The following is a 24,560-nucleotide window of genomic DNA, read 5'->3' as shown; positions in this document are numbered from 1 at the left end:
GCCCTCCCAAATCCCTACCCCAATCCTTCATTACTCTTCAACCTTCCTACTCTCCTGCTGCTGTCCCAGGCTTGACTCCCTCTTAGATAAGCCCACAGCTTCCCTCTGTGCCTCTCTTGGCATCCTACAAAGGGCCCATCGAGGCACTCGTCGCTGCCTCCTTACGAGCAGCAACCCCAACTGTCCCATCCTACTCTCTCGCCAACCTTCCCACCCAGCATGCCCACTGGGGGCTGATCGTGCTAATCTCCTCCCCATCCAATTCACCCGTCCCAACGCTGACCCTGTGGACGCTGGCAGTGGGTCAGCCATCACTGACCCTCTCCGCATCTCCCTCCAGAATGTCCGTTCACTTGCGAACAAGGCCCTTGCCATCATGAGCTTATCGTGGATGATTGCATTGACATCATGGCCCTGATGGAAACCTGGCTGAGGAGTGATGACACCTTACCCTTAAATGAAGCCTCCCCACCTGGCTATACCTTCCATCACTTGCCCCGCTCAGACCGCTGTGGTGGTGATGTGGCTCTCATCACCAAATCACACCTTGGGCTGTCCCCCTACTTCTCCAACACTTTCTACTCCTTTGAGCATCTCCCCTTATTCCACACCTCTCACCTCTCATTTCAAATTCTCATTCTCTACCCAACTATCATCAAAATTTTATTACCGAGATATCTTCACTACTTTCCTCCCTCAGCCCCTGCACCGAGCGACTTCTCATCCTTGGTGATTTCAACCTCCATCTCAATTCATCATGCTCTCTCTCCTCTGAGCTCACTAGCCTTCTATCCTCCCTTAATCTCTCCCTCCATGTAAACTCCCCAGCCCATATTCACGACCAGCTCCTCGACCTTGCCATCTCTCATGGCCTCGCTTTTCCCATTGTATCAATCGCAGATAAGGCCATGTCTGACCACTTCCTCGTATTGCCCTCCACCCACATCCCCCTTCCCCGCAGCCCCCCACCCCACCCCCCAACCCCACCCCCCAAACCCTACTTCCTTCTGTGTCCGCCCCTGGAAAAAGTTCTTTCCCAACTCTCTTACAACTGCACTTACGAAATCCCAGCTGTCCAGCCTTTGGCCCTCCATTCACCATAACATTTCTGCAGCTACCGATCTGCTCAACCACACCCTCACCACCACCTTTGATGCCCTAGTCCCTATTAAAATAATTAATCACTCTCACCCTGGCCGTTCCCCCAGTATGGCCCTCATCTTCATTCCCTTAAGTGCAAGGGATGCAGACTTGAACGGATACGGCGGACAAGTGGTTTAGCCATTCACCGCCAGATCTGGCTGGACCACATAAAGCATTATCAGGTCCTGCTCTTGTCTGCCAATATTGCTCACTATACCAGAATCATTCTGGAATGCAAAGTTAACCCCAGCTTCTATTCTCCACTGCTGACCGTCTTCTTAAACCCCTCTCCCATGTCTTCTCCACCCTCATCTCCAACAAGTGTGAGGAGCTCATGGACTTCTTTGTCTCTAAGATTGAGACCATCTGTTCAGCTGCCTCTGCCACTTCCCTTCCTTCCCCTAGCCCACCAGGCCAAACTTACTCCAAGCTTCCCCCCTGCCCTAGCCCAGAACTCACATCTTTCTCCAGTTTCTCTCCGATCTCTCCTCATGACCTCTCTGCACTCATCTTGTCCATGAGACCCATTTTCTGCTCTCTCGACCCTATTCCTATCAAACTGCCGACCACCCAACTTCCTTTTCTGGCTCCCATGTTAGCTGATATTGTTAACGGTTCTCTCTCCTCAGGTACTGTCCCCCTCTCCCTCAAATCTGCCGTCATCACCCCTCTCATAGAAACATAGAAACATAGAAGATAGGAGCAGGAGTAGGCCATTCGGCCCCTCGAGCCTGCTCCGCCATTCAATGCAATCATGGCTGATCATCCAAATTCAGTACCCTGTCACTGCTTTTTCCCCATATCCCTTGATCCCCTTAGCCTTAAGAAATATATCTAACTCCTTCTTGAATATATTTAATGAATTGGCCTCAACTGTCTTCTGTGGTAGAGAATTCCACAGGTTCACCACTCTCTGGGTGAAGAAATTCCTCCTCATCTCAGTCATAAATGGCTTACCCCTTATCCTTAGACTGTGACCCCTGGTTCTGGACTCCCCCACCATCGGGAACAGCCTTCCTGCATCTAGTCTGTCTAGTCCTGTTAGAATTTTATAAGTTTCAATGAGATCCCCTCTCATTCTTCTAAACTCTAGCGAATATAAGCCTAATCGACCCAATCTCTCTTCATACGTCATTCCCGCCATCCCAGATATCAGTCTGGTGAATCTTCGCTGCACTCTCTCCATGGCAAGAACATCCTTCCTTGGATAAGGTGACCAAAACTGCACACAATACTCAAGGTGTGGTCTCTCCTCAAAAAACCAACACTTGACCCAGCTGTCCTTGAAAACTACCGCCCCATCTCCAACCTCCCTTTCCTCTCCAAAGTCCTTGAACATGTTGTCGCCTCCCAAATCCATGCCCATCTTTCCCGCAATTCCACGTTTGAATCCCTCCAATCAGGTTTCCGCCCCTGCCATAGTACCAAAACGGCTCTCATCAAAGTCACAAATAAATCCTTTGTGATTGTGACAAAGGTAAACTATCCCTCCTCATCCTTCTTGACTTGTCTGTGGCCTTTGACACAGTTGACCACTCCAGCCTTCTCCAAAGCCTCTCCACCATCGTCCAGCTGGGTGGGACTGCATTCCCCTGGTTCCATTCTTATCTATCTAATCGTAACCGAAGAATCATCTGCAATGGCTTCTCTTCCCGCTCCCGCATTGTTACCTCTGGTGTCCCCCAAGGATCTATCCTTGGTCCCCTCCTATTTCTCATCTACATACTGTCCCTTGGCGACATTATGTGAAAACACAGCGTCAGTTTCCACATGTACGCTGACAACACCCAGCTCTACCTCACCACCACGTCTCTCGACCCCTCCACAGTCTCTAAATTGTCAGACTGCTTGTCCGACATACAGTTCTGCATGAGCTAAAATTTTCTCCAATTAAATATTGGGAAGACCAAAGCCATTGGGCAGGATTTTCATTGGGCCGTGGAGGCGGGATTGGAGGTGTGTGGGGGGTTAAAATCCTGAAATCGGGGGTCCCGACCCCATCCCGCCCCAACCCGCCTCCATGCCAGTTTCAAAGGAGGCGGGTACCCGCCCCGCACTGGGACCCGCCCCCCGAGGTGGGAAGGGGATTAGTGCCAATTAACTGCCTGTTAACAGGTAGTTAACAGGCAGTTTTTAGCCTAATCCCTATTTTTAATGTTGAAGTGTGGGATTCCCAACGGCTCCAAACCATGCCAAGTTAGAGGAGGCGGACTGTCGGGATGAAGGGCTTGGAGGGGTCGAGATGTCCGGTGTTCAGTTGAGTAATGGGTGCATGAGTGCAAAGGTAAGTGTGTTTGGTGTGTGTAAAGTGTTTAAAGACGTTTTACAGACATTTACTTACCTTTACAGCCTTCCTTCCTTCAGGTCTCGGGAGTCCCTCATCTCACCGGCACAGAAAGCAGAATGGCTGCGAGCTGTCAAAAATTGCAGCATTCAGCTTTCTGTTCCATGGAGATCTCTAAATCATCCTGAGAGGAAGGAATTAACTTAGAATACAGATTGTCAGTGTTTGACAGCTTCAAACAGCTGTGAAACGCTGATATTTCATCTGTCAAAAGGTCTTGACAGATGAAATATCAATCTGTGATGTCACCTGTTTCTGGGTGGCCCTTAATTGGCCTGCTGAGCCCGCTGGGCAGGCTCAACAAGGTCAATCAAGTTAAAATCGCGTGGGTTGGCTAGAACTCGATGGAGGCGGGACTACAACCCGGAAGTTATAGTCCCGCCTCCTACCTGACACCTCAATGAAAACCCAGCCCATTGTTTTCGGTCCCTGCCATAAACTCCGTTCCCTAGCCACTGACTCCATCCCTCTCTCTAACATCTGTCTGAGACTGAACCACACTGTTTGCAACCTTGGTGTCATATTTGACGCTGAAATTAGCTCCAACCACATATCTGCAGCATAACAAAGACCGCCTACTTCCACCTCCGTAACATCATCCATTGGCGTTCTTGCCTCAGCTCATCTGCTGCTGAAACCTTCATCCATCCTTTGTTATATAAGAACATAAGAACATAAGAAGTAGGAGCAGGAGTAGGCCATATGGCCCCTTGGGCCTGCTCCACCATTCAATAGGATCATGGCTGATCCAAACCTAGACTCACGTCCACTTCCCTGCCCGCTCCCCGTAACCCCTAATTCCCTTATCAGCTAGGAAACTGTCTATCTCCATTTTAAATTTATTTAATGTCGCAGCTTCCACAGCTCTCTGAGGTAGCAAATTCCATAGATTTACTACCCTCTGAGTGCAGAAGTTTCTCCTCATCTCAGTTTTGAAAGGGCAGCCCCTTATTCTAAGATTATGCCCCCTAGTTCTAGTCTCACCCATCAGTGGAAACATCCTCCCCACATCCACCCGATCAAGCCCCATCACAATCTTATATGTTTTGATAAGATCGCCTCTCATTCTTCTGAATTCCAATGAGTAGAGGCCCAACCTACTCAACCTTTCCTCATAAGTCAACCCCCTCATCTCCGGAATCAACCGAGTGAACCTTCTCTGAACTGCCTCGAGAGCAAGTATATCTTTTCTTAAATATGGAAACCAAAACTGTACGCAGTATTCCAGGTGTGACCTCACCAGTACCCTGTATAACTGAAGCAAGACTTCCCTGCTTTTATACTCCATCCCCCTTGCAATAAAAGCCAAGATTCCATTGGCCTTCCTGATCACCTGCTGCACCTGCATACTAACCTTCTGTGTTTCATGCACCAGGACCCCCAGATCCCTTTGTACTGTAGCGCTTTGCAGTTTCTCTCCATTTAGATAATAACTTGCTCTTTGATTTTTTCTGCCAAAGTGCATAACCTCACACTTTCCAACATTATATTCCATCTGCCAAATTTCTGCCCATTCACTTAGCTTGTCTATGTCCTTTTGCAGGTTTTTTATGTCCTCCTAATTGTAGAAGTGCCTTACTTCTTAGCTCTGGGTAATGACTCAATACACACTTGGATTCGTCAGACGGACAGGCCTTTTATTTTACTTCTCTTGCAAGGGGAATCAGCACCTCCACTCAAGGGGTGAGGCTACTATTCCAATGATACAGCGTAAGCGTTCCATATTTATACAGTGTAACAAACAAGTTTGATTGACATTCCTTTGTTCCTCTATCAGGATACATTTTAGATTAATCATCAGGTAGAAATAACATATTGACAGAAGGATCCTGGACACATAAGTCAACCGTTAATCTATAACAGGGCATGAATCGTGTAACCGGAGGTCCTCTTTAATCATATATATAGGGAGGCTAGCTTTGCTTTCGGTCACAAGTTATCAGGTCATTGGTACATCAAAGAAACTCATTATTTCACTTCTACATTCTCATTAGGTGGGCAGGCATCTGTTCCTGGCTGCAGTCTGAGTACTTACAATAGCTCTAGTTACACATCGACACTTGCCCAGTGTCAAATCTGAAAACTTTTACCCAGCAAGCACTTGAAATTAACCCCTTATATCATGTAGATTTCCTCATTCCCCCTTTTGTCCTTTCTAAGGACAATCTATTTCGCTAAGTTTAAAAAACTCTACATCAAAGGTCTCACCCTTAATATCCTCATATTCAGACATCATTGGTACTGGAGGAGTTGACGCTAATAAGGAAAGGACTTTTGTACACAATAATTTTAAACAACCAATCAATAAACTAATTAAAATTATTATCATCACAATTGCGATAAAAGCTTCCAAAATTTGCTTTCCCAATGCTCCTCCCCATCCTGAAATCCAATCCCACATGGACCATGGTTCAGGTTGACGTAGTTTCTCTACAGCCTTCTTTATGTGGTTTACCAGATTGGTGATATTCTCCGAACTATCTGGGATATAGGTGCAACATTCGGTTTTTATGATTGCACATGTGCCCCCTTCTTTTGCCAACAAATAGTCCAGAGCCATGCGGTTTTGTAAGGCAACAGTGCGCAAAGCCACCATTTCTGCGTTTACATCACTAAGAGCATCTGCAGTATCATTGGCTATTTGTTCCAACACTGCTGCCATGTTTATAGATTCTCTTGCTATCTTCCCTGTTCCATACCAGGGAAATGCTATAGCAAAGAACCTTTCAGTTTCTGTAATGGCTCGTTTTGCTCGTGTCCCAGGGTGGCTATCCAAAGATGAAATGTGATGTATATAAGGCACTACATATCCCAAATAACATGACCCAGTCCAATTTTGTGGTAACCAGGGGTATGCTCTATGCCCACAGATGAAATAGGTGTTATTATAGGCTTCAAATTTGTTCCATATCTGGTGCATCATTCCTATTCCTTGTTCTCCTTTCCAGATTTTTTTTTTACTAGTCAAATTTTGTACTGTGGACAGGTTCCACCGTCCCCAATAGGGCCATTCGACTGCGCCCGGTGGTTTAGTAGTAGTTTTAGTCAAAGTGTAGTTACATTTGCACTTACTCCATCTATCTTCTTCTACTATCTTATCCTGCCTAATCCTAAGACTCAGGGGTTGATACGGGGGTACCTGCATAGTGTGATCCTGAAGCTGAACCTTCATAGTCTCGTTATAGCATATAATATAAAAGAAATCACTGTTTAAAAGTACACATTCTTCTATGCATGGTTTGCCCTTCAGGGGATCTGGGTAAATCAATATGGCAGTTTCAATTATCGTTGACAAAGAGAACAGTCTTGTTAAAGTCCAAATCCAGTTCATCTTGGCAGTGTATTATCTTCGACTGATGCCTTCTTACAATGGGACGCGTGTATCCATGTTGGTCGCTCCTTTACTTTTACAGCGGTGTTTGTGGTCAGGAGTACTTGGAAGGGTCCCTCAAATCTGGGTTGAAGGCTATTCTTTCGCTTGAAGATTTTTATATAGACGTTATCTCCTGGCTCGAAAGTATGGCACTTTCCTTCAGTGGGATCGACCTGGGCTTCCTTCACCTGTTGATGGAAACTAGAAATGCATTTGGTTAGTGCAATGCAATAACTCAACATATCTTCCTCCATTTTATGAATGTCCATTTGTTTAGCTGTTAAAGGTGTCGAAAAAGGCAATCTTTGTGGTCTTCCCATGACGATCTCGTGAGGCGACAATCCTGTAGTTCTGTTGGCAGCAGACCGCATTGTCATTAAAGCTATGGGTAACAGATCAATCCATTTAAGTCCAGTTTCTTTACACAGTTTTGCAAGCTTGTTTTTCAGCATCCCGTTATATCTTTCCACTAGTCCAGCCGACTGTGGATGATAACTGCAATGGAGGTGCTGGCTAATCTGTAAGGCTTTGCATAGTTCCTTAATCACTGTTCCCGTAAAATGGGACCCATTGTCACTTGACAGTTTTGCTGGTATCCCAAAGCGAGGTACAATGTCCTTCAATAAACATTTAGCAACAGTGGTAGCGTCATTCTTTCTGCAAGGAAAAGCTTCAATCCATCTTGAAAACATATCAATAATAACTAATACATATTTAAAGCTCATACATACAGGTAGTTCAATAAAATCCATTTGCAAGTGTACAAAAGGACCCATGGGGTTTGGATGGGATGCGGGCTGTACCTTCTTTATTTATTTTTTTGCATTCATGTTCTGGCAGATAATACAATTTTCACAAATTTGTTTTGCCAATTTTGAGATTCCTGGTGCATACCAGGTCTTAAGGATATAGTCCGCCATCCCCCCTTTGCCCGCATGGGTGAATTTATGAACACATCGGGCAATTGGTGATAGTAATGATTTGGGTGCCACCATGCGGCCGTCATGATGAACCCATAAGCCGTCAGTGTTTTTAAAACAATGATTAACAACCCATTCCTTTACTTCATCAGAACTGGCCCTATCTTGATGGGTCAGCACATCATCTAAGGACGGGGGCTGCGGTATCTCTGGCTTTTCCCTAACAGGGAAGGCTGAAACTTGTCGTTCAGTACTTGATATAGCTACTGACTTAGCAGCGCTATCTGCAGCAGCGTTTCCAAGCGCAACCTTGTCCAAATGCCCCGTGTGCGCTTGGCACTTAATAATTGCAATCTGTTTACGTCTCTGAATAGCTAGTAAAAGATTTTTCACTTCTTGTGCATTTTTAATCTGGGTTCCCGAGGAAGTCAGGTAACCGCGAATTTTCCAAATTTGTCATGCTCATGTATTCATTGTCTACAATAGCCAGTCATTCCTAGAAAATGCTTCATTTCTCTTTTAGTTTTTGGCAACGATGTGTTGCAAACAACCTTTATTCTATCCGGCGTTAACTCCCTGTTTTAACAATGATTCCATCACTGGCTCAATTCCTTTTTCTGCTTTCTCTGACAATGGATACTGTGACCTTTTGGGTAATGGTGCAGCTGGATTAATTGTAACTTTATAGGGCTGTGCAGTCTAATAGTTAGGAGGTATTTTAAATCTTGTCCTGTTTTGTCATAGCAGGCCGTGCAGTGCAATTTTGAATGCCATTTGCCTAGTTTCAGGGATTCCTGGTATTGTTTTATGGAGCTTGTCCCCACGCTCCTAACAGACTGACGAGTTTGGGACTCAAACTTGGGTCGGCAATTTCCCATGCGTAAAGAACAGGGGGCTAGATTTTCAGTTGCTTGCGCCAGCAGTTAGCGCCTTAAGAGAAGTGATTTCCGGGCGCTATGCGTGTAGCGCCCGGGCGCAGCGCAGTTTGCGCCCCGCCCCAAATTAAGTTGCCCGTTAGCGCCGGCGCAAAGTTTAGCGCCCGCCCGGCTGCGCGCGCAGAAAATGACGTCACATCCTCGTGCAACGCCCTTTGGCCGCCCCGATTGCAAACTTCAGTCGGACCGCCCCATTGTGCGGCGGGCGGCCGGAGCGTTTGGAAAAAGGAACGCAACACAACCAGCGCGGGCCCCGGGGGGCGCTAATTAAAGGGAACGTCCTCTCCAGTATAAAGGCCATCCATTATTTCAGAAAACAGTCTTGTGCAACGCATTTCTGGAGACACAACAAGGAGGATAGCTAACTGGTTTCAAGCAGCAAGAGCCAGGTATTTTTGGACTCAGGCAACAGCGCTGCAAGTGGCCATTTGGAAATTAGAGTGTTTGCCAGGATTTGATGGGGGTTGCATGGGGTGCCAACGCGGAGCTGCAGCTCCATGTCCGTAGGGCTCGCAGACGCATTGTGAGAGGGGCAGCCCTGGCTAGAGGCAGAGGGGGCTACAGGCGTCGGCCACGTAGGCCTTACCCAGTCAGGCTATACCGCCAGCAGCGCTCCTACCTAAACATGAGTGCCGCGCGATGTGTTAAAAGGCTCCGATTCCGAAAGGAGGTGATTGCAGAGGTCTGCCACCTGCTTCGCCGAGATCTGCGGCCAAAGCTCAGGTGCAGGACGTCTCTGTCGGTGGAAGTGAAGGTGACAGTGGCATTGAACTTCTATGCCACCGGCTCCTTCCAATACGCTGCTGGGGACATAGCAAACATCTCCCAGTACGGCGCGCATCGCTGCATCCGCCAGGTGACAGAAGCACTGTTCAGAAGGAGAAGCCAATTCATCTCCTTCCCCATGGCCCTGGAGAGCCAGCATCAGCGCGCATTGGGATTTTCCAGACTCGGGGAATTCCCCTTGGTGCAGGGCGCCATTGACTGTACGCATGTGGCTTTGCGGGCCCCTCTGGAGCATGGCGAGCAGTATCGCAACAGGAAGGGCTACCATTCTCTGAATGTGCAGCTGGTCTGTGACCACAAGCAGCGCATCATGGCAGTCAATGCCAGCTTCCCAGGCAGCAGCCACGATGCCTTTATCCTGCGGCAGAGTACTGTGCATGACATGTTCCAGGCACAGCCTCCCCCAAGAGGATGGCTACTCGGGGACAAAGGCTATCCTTTGTGCACCTGGCTCATGACCCCGCTCCGCGCGCCCAGGACCGCTGCTGAAGAGGCCTACAACGAGAGCCATCAAACCACCCGCAACATCATCGAGCTAACTATTGGGGTCCTCAAGCAGCGGTTCCGCTGCCTTGATCGCTCCGGAGGAGCTCTCCAGTATTCGCCGGACCGGGTCTCCCAATTTGTGGTGGTTTGCTGCATGCTACACAACCTGGCTATCCGCAGGACTCAGGCACTGCCACCTGACGTTGGACCAGCACCTCAGGAGGAGGAGCAGGAGGAGCATGAGGAGGAGGAGGAGGAGGAGGAGGAGGAGCAGGAGTACGTTCCCAGGAGGGAGCGACCAGGGCCAAGGGCCGCACGACGCCACCTTATTACACGGTACTTCTAAGCCCCCTGTCAGGGAATGGCCAGGGGCCATGAGGGAAGATGAATGCAGCTGCTCCGCAAGCCCTCAGCCGGCGAAGCCAACAAACACTAAGAAGAACAACCATGGAGACTGCATGAATAAAGATAATTTTTTATTAAACAAAAATGGAAAGCCCTTCCCACATGAATCCCCAAAAACAATAAACGGGCCCCACAAAAAGCCCAACAAACGACTCACTCCCACAAACTGGGGAGGAGCCACTCCACCTTTATTGAAACCGGGCCTCAACGTCGGCCTAACGCAAAAAAAAAGCCCTCCAAAAGCACAACCATGGGCAAAATAAAGATGGCCACCGCCATATTAAAGGAAAGCTGGCCACACCCTCTACTGAGTGGCCCGCGAGGGCGAGACCTTGGCCAGCATTTTGCCTCCCCTGCCCTGCCTGCTGCTCCTTCGCAAGCTCTGCCCAGTGGCTGCTGCGAGGCTGGGGGAAGGCGCCTGAGGCTCAGATGCCCTTCCGCCAGATGCCGCTGGGGGGCGGCCTACACGGCGTTTGGGCCTCGAGGGGCCGTCTCCTGAGTGGCGCGCCTGAGCCTGGCCACCATCAGCTGCAGCCGCTTGCCCTTGACGCCCCAGAGGGGGAATGGCGGCGACGGATGGTGCAATGTGGGCCAGCTGGCGTCTGGGATGCGCTGGCTGGTGCTGTGGCGCGGTGGCACTCGGCCGGGCCCACACTGCAGGATCCGCAGCAATCAGCCGACGGCCGGCTTGCTGGGATGGTCCAGCGCGGCGCCTGCCCTGGCGATGCCTGCCTGAGACAGCGCGTGTGGCAGCAGTGAGTGGCCCTGTGGTCCTGGTGTGCGCGCGCATCACATCCGCCAGGGTCTTGACGGCATCAGTTAGCATGCGGCCAGTCGCGGCAGTTGCTGCCCCGAACTCGCGCACACTGGTCGCCAGCGACTCGATGGCCTCAGGCATGCGCCCCACCACGCTCATGAGCTCCGTGTGGCGCCGGTCCGAGTCGTCGGCCATCTGATCGAGCTTCCGCACCTCCTCCGAAGTGAAGGTGTCCGGACTGGAGTCGCGACTCTCCCGCTGGGGAGGAGGGGGCCGAACTAGGGGACCCTTGCCGCGTTGGTGACGGCGAGTGTGCCGAGCAGCAGCACTCCCCTCTGATCCTTCCCCCCTTTGGGGGGAAGGCCGCGGGCCACGCGCACGGCTGCTGGGTGGCTGGACGCCACTGGTCCCAGAAGCTGCATTGCCCTGCGACAGTTCCTCCAGGCACTCGTCCAGTGAGGAGGTGTCGAGCATTTCCTCCTCTCCTGCGGGACGTGACTGTTCCCCCGAAGGTCCGGCTTGCTCCTCCTCCTCCTCCTGGTTGGAGGTGCTGTCACTGGCAGCCTCAGGGTCCTGGTCGTCACCAGCTGAAAGCAGGAATGCACAAGAGTAGCTTCAGAGTGAGGAGACGGCGTCAGCGAGGGAGTTAGGACTGGTGGGATTCAGCGCATTGGTGGGACAGTGGCAAAGGAGGTAGCTCGGATGGGCCAGTGCGACGCGAGAGGGCCAAAAGGCGAGGTCCTTACCATTGCCGGGCAGTGGAGGGTCGGATACACCGCACGCTGTGGGGACAATCACACGTGCTCCCATGAGCACACACACGCGCTCCTCCAGCCGAGTGAGCTTCTGCAGCTTGGCGCGGCCACCCCTGGCACGGGCCTGGCGATTAAACGCTACTTTAGCCTGCAAGAGAAAGGACGGGCTGTAAGTGCGCAGTGAAGCCCTGATGTAGTGTGCACTGCCTCCCATGGTGGAATAGCTTGGACAGAGTGAAGCCCTGATGTAGTGTGCACTGCCTCCCATGGTGGAATAGCTTGGACAGAGTGAAGCCCTGATGTAGTGTGCACTGCCTCCCATGGTGGAATAGCTTGGACAGAGTGAAGCCCTGATGTAGTGTGCACTGCCTCCCATGGTGGAATAGCTTGGACAGAGTGAAGCCCTGATGTAGTGTGCACTGCCTCCCATGGTGGAATAGCTTGGACAGAGTGAAGCCCTGATGTAGTGTGCACTGCCTCCCATGGTGGAATAGCTTGGACAGAGTGAAGCCCTGATGTAGTGAGCACTGCCTCCCATGGTGGAATAGCTTGGCCAAAGTGTAGAGTGCCGAATGGCCATTTGATGCTCATGACTGTCCCAATGCTGCTGGCTGAGGGCTGGCCAAAAGGACTTTCAGGTCCCTTTGCCCATCATGTCAGGTGTACATGCAAGAATGAGGAGGAGACTGGAAAGGCTACTCACCCTCACAATCCTGGTCAGATCGTTGTACTTCTTACGGCATTGTGTGTGGGTCCTGGGGGCCTCGCCGGTGAACGTCACCCTCTGGGCGATCTGCTTCCAGGCTTTGGTGTAGTCGTGGTGGGTTGGATTCCTCCCACTGTCTGGAAACAAGATCTTGCGCCTCACCTCCAGAGCTGTGAGCATGATGTCCAGATCACCCTCTGAGAAGCGCAGGGCACGCTGACGGGCCTTCTCTGGCGTTGCCATGACTCCCTGGGGCTGAGCAGTAGTGTTGAGGCCTCTTTGCAAGGCTGCAGTGTGCAGGGCGTGGCAGCAGACCAATTCGTCCCTTCCCCCTTTAAGAGCTGGTCGGCACCACGGGGTCTGCTGTCAGTGCAAAAATGACCGCACCCGTGCTGCGCCCCGCCTGGGCGCTATCCCTCTGGACCGCCGGCTTAGCGCCTAAAGAGAGTAGTGGAACGCCTCTTTTAGCGCTCCACCAACCTCTTAGGGCGAAGCCACTGAATTCCCGGCAACGGGGCGCTACTTTGGGGCGGGCGCTAACTTCGGGCGGGCGCTAAAGCTAGCGCCCCAAAACTGCCTAAACTGAAAATCTAGCCCAGGGTGTTTTATTTCTGTTACTGGGTACGCATATGCCTTATCTACTTGGATTTCTACCGTTACTCCTGATGGGGAGCAAATGATTGTAGCATTCATTTTGCACAGCAAGTCTCTTCCACATAAATTCATAGAGACATCTCCTGATAACAGAAAGGAGTGTTCTTCCTCAAATTCTTCTACTTTTACTGTGGGGGGAGTCGATTGATTCAAGCATTGTAGTATTCCAGCCAATCCAGCTATCGGGGTCTTTTTCCCATTAATAGGCATTCCTTCAGAATATCCTTTCCCTAACACCGAAAAGGTTGCTCCTGTATCTACTAAAATGACATAGGTCTCCCAGCTATTTGCATTTTAATTTCAGGTTTGCTGCGTGAATTTAAAGAAACAACGGGCATTTGGTGGTCTGTGGCGCCTGGGGCTGCTGGTGTCAGTCAGTAATTCTGATCTCTATTTCTCCTAAATCCCTGTCCGTTTGTAGGGTAACCTCCTGACTGGTCCAAAAAAGGGTTATGGACAGTGAAATTAGGACCTTTATTCTCTAACGGAGGTCCATTATTGGAGGTTTGGTTCTGACGATTTTTCGCAGGGCATTGGTTTGCCCAATGTCCGGGTTGTCCGCAATTGTAACAATTACCAGATCGTCCATACCCTCTTACTCTACCACGTCTTCCTCTATATTCCCCTCTATTCATCCTTCTATAGTTACCTTGTTATCCTACCATAATAGAGGAGAAAGGTGTTTCTTCGGGGTAATTAATTTTTTTTTCTGACTCAACAAACATAGAGGCAGTCTTTTTATCTGGCTGTTCTCTATTTCTCTCTTGTCCGTTAAACATTCCTCGAGGCAAGTAATTCTTTCTATGTTAAATGACTATCTGAGGGAAAGGGTCTAGTCTTATTTACAGTCCATTTGGACCAATTTGGTAGGTGATCAATGGATGATTGACCAGTTCTTTAACATAAAGGCTGCTGGCGTGCCTTTCTCGGGTGGCTTACTGGTGCTAGCACCCATTTTAGCAGCTTAAATGGTTCACTTAAAACAATCTAAACTCCCGTGACAATCCATGATCTGCGTTGTACGCCCCTACAGATCAGATTAATAAACTATACATACGTATAAAACTCGCGGGTTCTCAACCCTCGTGGAAGGTATTTCTAACTGGGGAAAATACTGAATCCACAATAGCTTAGTGGATCATGTAAAAGACATCACTATTTTCTCAACCATACATTCCGCCGCGGGACTCACTTCCCCGGCTTGGGTCTTTTCCAACCCCTTCTGCAGTTTTTTTTTCAGCTTAAATATTTTAGTTAAAACATACAACAATTCCGTAACACTCTATGATCTGCGTGGGACGCCTCTACAGATCAGACATGACTAAACATTAATACATATAACAATAAACAATAAACAATACACTTGTTAAACAACAACCAAAGTGTTACTAAATCCCCAACCTATGCAGCCTTACTGGACAAAGCTGCAAAGTTGATTGATAATAACAAGTAGTTAAATACTCACTCTCATAAACATTAAACATTGACACTGTGTTTCAGACAACCGCCCACTCCTCTCTTTTTTTTTTACCCTATTCCCTTTAGCCAAATCTTTAGCAAAAAGGGCCTTCAATTTGTCCCAGCTAACTTCAAGCTCTTCTCTCCTTCTACCCTACTCCCTTTAGCCAAATCTTTAGCAAAAAGGGCCTTCAATTTGTCCCAGCTAACTTCAAGCTCTTCTCTCCTTCTACCCTACTCCCTTTAGCCAAATTTTTAGCAAAAAGGGCCTTCAATTTGTCCCAGCTAACTTCAAGCTGGAACCTTGCTAGTTCAATTTCCAGTAAATCGCTAGCTCCTTAGTTAATCAAATTCCTGACTTAACCTTCTCTCTCAGCAAGCTGGAACCTTGCTAGTTCAATTTCCAATAAATCGCTAGCTCCTTAGTTAATCAAATTCCTGACTTAACCTTCTCTCTCAGCAAGCTGGAACCTTGCTAGTTCAATTTCCAATAAATCGCTAGCTCCTTAGTTAATCAAATTCCTGACTTAACCTTCTCTCTCTGGTACCTTTATACAGTCCTTTTCTGCACGATCCTGTTCGCGGGGCGTCAGCGCCTCATGGCTGGTCCTCTGTTCCGTTTCTGAAAGGGAAGCAGTCACAACGGCAGTTTAACCTCCGAACCTTGTGAGTCAATTACCCGATGGCAGTACTGTCCAATGGAATAAACAGACTATGCGCAGCTATGCTTCTGGCAGGGAAAGTCCCAAAAATGTGACAAAACACCACCTTCGGCCGATGGGATTTTCCCAACCTAGCACCGTACTCAGCGTCTGTTAACTCACCAATTGGTACAGCAAGCCATCTCGGTGGAACCTCCAAATTGTAGAAGTGCCTTACTTCTTAGCTCTGGGTAATGACTCAATACACACTTGGATTCGTCAGACGGACAGGCCTTTTATTTTACTTCACTTGCAAGGGGAATCAGCACCTCCACTCAAGGGGTGAGGCTACTATTCCAATGATACAGCGTAAGCGTTCCATATTTATACAGTGTAACAAACAAGTTTGATTGACATTCCTTTGTTCCTCTATCAGGATACATTTTAGATTAATCATCAGGTAGAAATAACATATTGACAGAAGGATCCTGGACACATAAGTCAACCGTTAATCTATAACAGGGCATGAATCGTGTAACCGGAGGTCCTCTTTAATCATATATATAGGGAGGCTAGCTTTGCTTTCGGTCACAAGTTATCAGGTCATTGGTACATCAAAGAAACTCATTATTTCACTTCTACATTCTCATTAGGTGGGCAGGCATCTGTTCCTGGCTGCAGTCCGAGTACTTACAATAGCTCTAGTTACACATCGACACTTGCCCAGTGTCAGGTCTGAAAACTTTTACCCAGCAAGCACTTGAAATTAACCCCTTATATCATGTAGATTTCCTCATCACTCACTGCTTTCCCTCCATCTTTGTATCATCGGCAAATTTGGATACGTTGCACTTGGTCCCCTCCTCCAAATCGTTAATATAGATTGTAAAGAGTTGGGGTCCCAGCACTGACCCCTGCGGAACACCACTAGTTACTGATTGCCAACCCGAGAATGACCATTTATCCCCACTCTCTGTTTTCTGTTAGATAGCCAATCTTCCACCCATGCCAGTATATTACCCCCAATCCCGTGATTTTTTATCTTGTGCAGTAATCTTTTGTGTGGCACCTTGTCAAATGCCTTTTGGATGTCCAAATACACCACATCCACTGGTTCCCCCTTATCCACCCTGTTTGTTGCGTCCTCAAAGAATTCGAGCAAATTTCTCAAACATGACATCCCCTTCATAAAACAATGCTGACTCTGTCCGATTAAATTATGCTTATCCAAATGTCCTGTTACTGCTTCCTTAATAATGGACTCCAACATTTTACCAACCACAGATGTTAGGCTAACTGGTCTATAGTTTCCAGCCTTTTGTCTACTTCCCTTTTTAAATAAGGGCGTTACATTTGCAGTTTTCCAATCTGCTAGGTCCTTTCCTGAATCCAGGGAATTTTGGAAAATTACCACCAATGCATCCGCAATCCCTACCGCTACTTCTCTCAAGACCCTAGGATGTAAGCCATCAGGTCCAGCGGATTTATCCGCCTTAAGTCCCATTATCTTACCGAGTACCATCTCCTTAGTGATTGTAATCGTGTTTAGCTCCTCCCCCCCATAGCCCCCTGTTTGCCCAGTGTTGGGATATTTTTAGTGTCCTCTACTGTAAAGACTGATACAAAGTATTTGTTCAGCGTTTTTGCCATCTCCATGTTCCCCACTACTAATTTCCCGGTCTCGTCCTCTAAGGGACCAACATTCACTTTAGCCACCCTTTTTCTTTTTATATAACTGTAGAAACTCTTGCTATCTTTTTATATTTTTTGCTAGTTTACTTTCATAGTCTATCTTCCCTTTCTTAATTAATCTTTTAGTTATTCTTTGCTGCCATTTAAATGCTTCCCAATCTTCTATCCTCCCACTAGATTTGGCTACTTTATATGCCCTTGTTTTCAGTCGGATACTATCCTTTATTACTTTACTTAGCCACGGATGGCTGTCTTTTTTTTTACGCCCCTTTTTTCCTCAGTGGAATATATTTTTCTTGAAAGTTGTGAAATATCTTCTTGAATGTACACCACTGCTCATGTACCGTCTCACACCTTAATCTATTTTCCCAGTCCACTTTAGTCAACTCTGCTCTCATACCTTCATAGTCTCCTTTATTTAAGCTTAGTACACTGGTTTGAGATCCAACTCTCTCACCCTCCAACTGAATTTGGAATTCAACCATGTTATGGTCACTCATTCCAAGGAGATCCTTTACTAGGACATTTTTTATTAATCGTGTCTCATTACACAGGACCAGATCTAAGATTGCCTGCCCCCTGGTTGGTTCAGTAACATACTGCTCAAGGAACCCATCCCTAATGTACTCTGTGAACTCTTCCTCAAGGCTGCCCTGCCCAATTTGATTTGTCCAGTCAATATGAAAGTTAAAATCTCCCATGATTATAGCTGTTCCCTTATTACAAGCCCCAACTATTTCCTGATTTATACCCCGACCAATAGAGTTGCAACTGTTAGGAAGCCTATAAACTACACCCACTAGTGACTTTTTCCCCTTATTATTCCTTATCTCCACCCAAACTGTTTCACTATCCTGATCCTTTGACCCAATATCATTTCTAACTATTGCAGTGATTCCATCTTTTATTAACATAGCCACCCCACCTCCCTTTCCTTCCTGTCTGTCCTTCCTAATAGTCAAATACCCCTGGATGTTTAGTTCCCAGTCATGGTCACCTTGCAACCATGTTTCTGTAATGGCCACCTGATCATACCCATGCGTAGTTATTTGTACCGTCAACTCGTCTATTTTGTTACGAATGCTACGTGCATTCAGATAAAGAACTTTTAAATATGTTTTGTGACAATTTATTCATGCTTTTACCCCCTTTACTACTTTACCTTTATCTTTATATATTCTGTCCCTTCCTGACACGCTCTGGTTTTTAATTCCCCCACTGCTACCTTGCTCTATTGCCTTCTCCGCTGAAATTTTTATTTTTCGTTCTCTTGAAACGTCCCCCCCACTAATTAGTTTAAAGCCCTCTCTACAGCCCTAGTGATTCGATTCACCAGGATTCTAGTCCCAGCACTGGCCAAGTGAAGTCCGTCCCAATGGAACAGCTCTCTCCTGTCCCAGTACTGGTGCCAGTGTCCCAAGAAGCAAAACCCATTTCTCCCACACCAGTCTTTGAGCCACGCATTTAACTCTCTGATTTTATTTACCCAAGCCAAATTTGCTCGTGGCTCAGGTAGTAATCCAGAGATTATTACCCTTGTGGTTCTGCTTTTTAATTTGGCCCCGAGCTGCTCATACTCCCTCAGCAGAACCTCTTTCCTTGTCCTATCTATATCGTTGGTACCAACATGGACCACGACAACTGGATCCTCCCCCTCCCACTCCAAGTTTCTCTCCAGCCCAGAGGAGATGTCCTTAACCCCGGCACTGGGCAGGCAACACAACCTTTGGGACTCTCGCTCTCAGCTGCAAAGAACCCTATCTATCCCCCTAATGATACTATCCCCTACCACTACAACATTTCTTTTTACTCCCCCCACTTGAATGGCACCTCGTTCCACGGCGCTGTGGCCAGGTTGCTCATCCTCCCTGCAGTCCCCGTTCCCGTCCTCACAGGGAGTAAGAGCCTCGAACCTGTTGGACAAGAGCAAGGGCTGCGGCTCCTCCAACACTACCTCCTGGATCCCCGTACCTGCCTCACTCATAGTCACACCCTCCTGTCCCTGACCACGGACTGCATCTGAATTAGTTAATCTAATTGGTGTGACGACTTCCTGGAACACAGAGTCCAGGTAACTCTCCCCCTCCCTGATGTGTCGCAGTGTTTGAAGCTTGGACTCCAGCTCATCAACACGGAGCCGGAGTTCCTCATGCAGCCAGCACTTACTGCAAATGTGATCAATGTGAACATCAATGGTGTCCACCAGCTCCCACATATTGCAGCAGTAACACATCACCTGCTCTGCCATTCTATGTAATTAATAACATTTATTATTATTATTTTTAAATACCCTCTGCCACGATTCTAGATGATGAATATCACACCTCTGTTTAATTGAACTTACCAACTTATAAAGGTTTAAAAGGGAAGGAAAAGTACTCACCAACCAGCCAATCACCTACCAGCTTGGCTGTGATGTCACTTTTGAATTCTGACTTCCCCTTGGAATGTTGCCTGTGGAGCCTGTTTAGGCTGCCTCGCCTTGCTGCTCCGTCTCGGCTCAACACCCGCTGCTGCTCCCAGCTGCCTCGACTGGGCCTCGCCTCTCTGCTCCGCCTCCGCGATGTCTGCTAATCCTTAGACTGGCAGGAAAAACAAGGCCAGAAACAAAACAGAAACAGCACCTAACACCCCACTTACCCCAACTCTCTCACTTACCCAAACTCTCATGGCACTCTGTGCTGCTCGCACTCAGACCTCTAGACTTGACTATTCCAACATGCTCCTAGCTGGCCTCCCACATTCTACCCTACATAAACTTGATGTCATCCAAAACCAAGTCCTGTTCGCCCATCACCCCTGTGCTCGCTGGCCTACATTGGCTCCCGGTTAAGCAATGCCTCGATTTCAAAATTCTCATTCTTGCTTTCAAATCCTTCCATGGCCTCGCCTCTCCCTATCTCTGTAATCTCCTTTAGCCCACAACCCCCCAAGAGATCTGTGCTCCTCTAATTCTGCCCTCTTGAGCATCACTGATTATAATCGCTCAAACTTTGGTGGCCGTGCCTTCTGTTGCCTAGGTCCTAATCTCTGGAATTCCCTCCCTAAACCTCTCCGTCTCTCTACCTCTCTTTCCTCCTGTAAGACACTCCTTAAAACCTACCTCTTTGACCAAGCTTTTGGTCACCTGCCCTAATTTCTCCTTATATGGCTCGGTGTCAAATTTTTTGTCTTATAATACTCCTGTGAAGCGCCTTGGGATATTTTGCTACATTAAAGGCGCGATATAAATACAAGTTGCTGTTGTTGTTGGAACGTTAACTCCGTTTCTATCTCCTCGATGCTGCCTGACCTGCTGAGTATTTCCAGCATTTTCTGTTTTTATTTCAGATTTCCAGCTCCTGTGGTATTTTGCTTTTGAATCAGTTTTAATGATGTTGATTTAGGGATAAATTTTGGCCAGGACGCTGGGGAGGTCTCCCCTGCTCTTCTTCAAAATAGTACCACGGGATCTTTTACGTCCACCTGAGAGGGCAGATGTTTAATGTCTCATCTGAAAGACGGCACTTCCGACTGTGCACCACTCCCTCGGTACTGCACTGGAGTGTCAGGCTAGATTTTGTACTCAAGTCTCATGGAGTGGGACTTGAACCCACAACCTTTTAACTCGGAGGCGAGAGTGCTACCACTGAGCCACGGTTGACATGGCTTGAACAAAAGGGAGAGTATTAGCAGTCAGTAAACTGTTATACCTAAACTCTGAACTGCAGCAGCCTCAGACTTCAGCTGCACTCTCAGGTTCCAGTGAAAAAAGTATTCTCTGTAATTTGAAGGAAATCAGCATTCAAACGCACTCTGAAATTGAGATAGATGATAGTAATTATTATTCGTGACATTACAACAAAGTGTTAGTCACGAGTAAAACAAAGGGGCAGATTTTCTTCTTATGCTGTTTGGATGAAAGAATTTTCCTGAGTGCAGAACATGGAGGCAGATCGGGCAGGGAGGATTGTACACCTGTAGTAGAACCCACCCGATCTTCAGTCCATTCATTTCACAGGCAGGCTCCAGCCCAGGCATGTGATCCTCCCCACCTGATTTGTCTTCATGTACTGCAACCAAGGCGGTCCTTTACGCCCAAGTTGAATCAGAGAAAAATCAGCTACAAAATTGCAGGGATTGCACTCAAGGCTTAAATTTCCCCCGGTAGCGTTGTGGTTAACACCTTTGTATTTTCCTTTGCCAAACCTCCTTTTCCTATTAGCTGACTAGTATCTCAGCCTCGTGTCAAAGCCTATTTCCTCTCATAAGCAAAATGGTGCTGATGCCCTAGGCCATAGGTTTTCAAACCAACTTATGTGAAGTCTAGGGTATCCATGAGGTCAGATTCCTGTCCATCTGGGGCAGGGGAGCCTGCTGTGAGCACTATGTCTTGAGAATTCTGATTCTACCTTTTTTTCTACTTTTGCTGACTCAGGTAGCATTTTAGTTCTGATGAAGGGTCCCAGACCTGAAACGTTAACTCTGTTTCTCTCTCCACGGATGCTGCCTGGCCTGCTGAGTGTTTCCAGCATTTTCTGTTGTTATTTCTTATTTCTGTTGCTGTGCCTAATATAAAAAACACTTCGCTGCAATGTTATCACTCATTTCCTTTGAAAAGCTGGCACTGTCTTTCCGAAGTTACGTTGTGGGTCCCTGGGATTGTGCTAGTATTTGCAAGGGATCCCCTGGAATGTGCCAATGTTCTCAGAGAGTCTCCGGGCTTGCACGGGTCCCCGCGGAGGTGCCAATATTTCCAGGGGGGGCCCCCAAGTGCATGACAGTATTTGTGAGGAGTCCCCGGGGATTTCTCAGGGGTCCCAGGAATGTGTTAATACCTGCAGGGGGCATCCCCATGCACAGTAAACCACTGGCGTAGGCAATGATAAATGACTGGGATTGCATTCAAGATTTAGATTTTCCCCGGTAGCGTTTGGGTTAACACATTTGTATCAATTGAACTGTGTTAAAATAGCACACAGAAAAATGTTACGTGAACATGTTAACCAGTGCACTGGCAGAGGAATTGAGATCCCCCTCCATCCCTGGAATTTCGTTGATGCTTCTAATTGCTAATTAATCCTTATCTATTCTACCAGTTACATCCTCAAAAAATTCCAGTAGATTAGTCAAGCACTATTTACCTTTTGTAAATCCATGTTGACTTTGTTCGATCCTGTCACTGTTTTCCAAGTGCTCTGCTATTATAATGGACTCTAGCATTTTCCCCACTACTGATGCCAGGCTTACCGGTCTATAATTCCCCGTTTTCTCTCTACCACCTTTTTTGAATAGTGGGGTTACATTAGCTACCCTCCAATCCATGGCTACTGATCCAGAGTCTATCAAATTTTGGAAGATGACCAGCAATGCATCTACTATTTCTAGGGCCACTTCCTTAAGTACCCTAGGTTGTAGATTATCAGGCCCTGGGGATTGATCGGCCTTCAATCCCGTCAATTTCCCGAACACCATTTCCCTACAAATACTGATTTCATTCAGTTCCTCCCTCTCATTAGACCCTATGTTCCCCGACATCTCTGGGAGGTTGAAATAACAACAGAAAATGCTGGAAATACTCAGCAGGCCTGGCAGCATCCGTGGAGAGAGAAACAAAGTTAACGTTTCAGGTCTGGGACCCTTCATCAGAACTGGAAAAAGCTGGAGATGTAACAGATATTAAGCAGGTGCAGAGACGGGGGCGCGGGGGGGGGGGGGCGGGTTAGGAGGGGAGGAAGGAATAGAAAGAACACCCTGTACTTTTGTAAGAGGCAGGAAAGATAAAATGCTGCAACTGGGAATGGCAAAAATCATACTGCATGAAAAATGGGGGCAGGGATAATTATCTGAAATTGTTGAACTCAATGTTGAGTCCGGCAGGCTGCAAAGTGCCCAATCAAAAGATGAGGTGCTGTTCCTCGAGCTTACGTTGAGCTTCATTGGAACAATGCAATAGCCCGAGGACAGAGAGATCAGAGTGGGAGTGAAGCGGTGAATTAAAGTGACAGGCGACTGGAAGCTCAGGGTCACCCTTACGGACTGAATGGAGGTGTTCCACAAAGCGGTCGCCCAATCTGCGTTTGGTCTCCCCAATGTAGAGGAGACCACGTCGTGAGCAGCGAATACAGTATATTAAATTGCAAGAAGTACAAGTAAATCGCTGTTTCACCTGGAAGGGGTGTTTGGGGCCCTGGACAGTGGGAAGGGAGGAGGTAAAAGGGCATGTGTTGCATCTCCTGCGCTTGCACGGGAAGGTGCCAGGTGACTCTTCCGACGCCCTCCGTCACTTTAACAGTTTCCAGTTTCCTGGCTCCAACCGTCTCCTTTTCACTATGGACGTCCAATCTCTCTACACCTCCATCCCCCACCAGGATGGCCTTCGGGCGCTCCGTTTCTTCCTTGAACAGAGGCCCAACCAGTCCCCATCCACCACCACCCTCCTCCGCCTGGCTGAACTTGTTCTCACATTGAACAACTTCTCCTTTGACTCCACTCACTTCCTCCAAATTAAAGGTGTTGCTATGGGAACCCGCATGGGCCCTAGCTATGCCTGCCTTTTCATGGGATATGTGGAACACTCTTTGTTCCAGTCCTACTCAGGTCCCCTCCCTCACCTCTTTTTCCGGTACATCGATGACTGCATTGGTGCTGTTTCCTGCTCTCGCCCTGAACTAGATAATTTCATTCACATTACTTCCAATTTCCACCCTTCCCTCACCTTCACATGGTCCATCTCCGACTCTTCCCTTCCCTTCCTTGACTTCTCCGTCTCCATTTCTGGTGATCGGCTTTCAACAAACATCCACTACAAGCCCACCGACTCCCACAGCTACCTGGACTACACTTCCTCCCACCCCGCTTCCTGTAAGGACTCTATTCCATTCTCCCAGTTTCTCCGTCTCCGCCGTGTCTGTTCTGATGATGCACCTTCCATACTAGTGCTTCCGACATGTCTTCCTTTTTCCTCAACCGAGGATTCCCCTCTACCGTGGTTGACACGGCCCTTGACCGTGTCCGTTCTATTTCCCGCACTTCTCTCTCACCCCTTCCCCTCCCTCCCAGAACCATGATAGGGTTCCCCTTGTCCTCACCTTTCACCCCACCAGCCTCCACATTCAACGGATCATCCTCCGCCATTTCCGCCACCTCCAACGTGATCCCACCACCAAACCCATCTTCCCCTCACCTCCCCTTTCAGCATTCCGAAGGGACCGCTCCCTCTGCAACACTCTGGTCCACTCCTCAATCACCCCCAACAGCCCTTCTCCTTCACCTGGCACCTTCCCGTGCAAGCGCAGGAGATGCAACACATGCCCTTTTACCTCCTCCCTTCCCACTGTCCAGGGCCCCAAACACCCCTTCCAGGTGAAACAGCGATTTACTTGTACTTCTTGCAATTTAATATACTGTATTCGCTGCTCACGATGTGGTCTCCTCTACATTGGGGAGACCAAACGCAGATTGGGTGACCGCTTTGCGGAACACCTCCGTTCAGTCCGTAAGGGTGACCCTGAGCTTCCGGTCGC

General features: G+C 48.1%; 1 long non-coding RNA gene across 1 annotated transcript; it reads right to left on the bottom strand.

Annotated features, from left to right (window-relative positions):
- Positions 1-5,103: 5,103 nt before the first annotated feature.
- Positions 5,104-16,154, bottom strand: LOC147109553 (uncharacterized). Its single transcript, XR_015080306.1, has 2 exons — positions 15,271-16,154; positions 5,104-7,061 (listed from the first exon to the last, which is right to left on the bottom strand). It is a non-coding gene; the product is annotated as an uncharacterized LOC147109553 (long non-coding RNA).
- Positions 16,155-24,560: the final 8,406 nt, after the last annotated feature.

Source organism: Somniosus microcephalus, chromosome 12 (genome assembly GCF_052327205.1).
Source record: "Somniosus microcephalus isolate GS21.2 chromosome 12, FLI_Smic_1.0, whole genome shotgun sequence".
NCBI classification, from domain to species: Eukaryota; Metazoa; Chordata; class Chondrichthyes; order Squaliformes; family Somniosidae; genus Somniosus; species Somniosus microcephalus.
The sequence above is the reverse complement of the archived record's forward strand: the minus strand, read 5'-3'. Positions and strand labels throughout refer to the sequence as shown.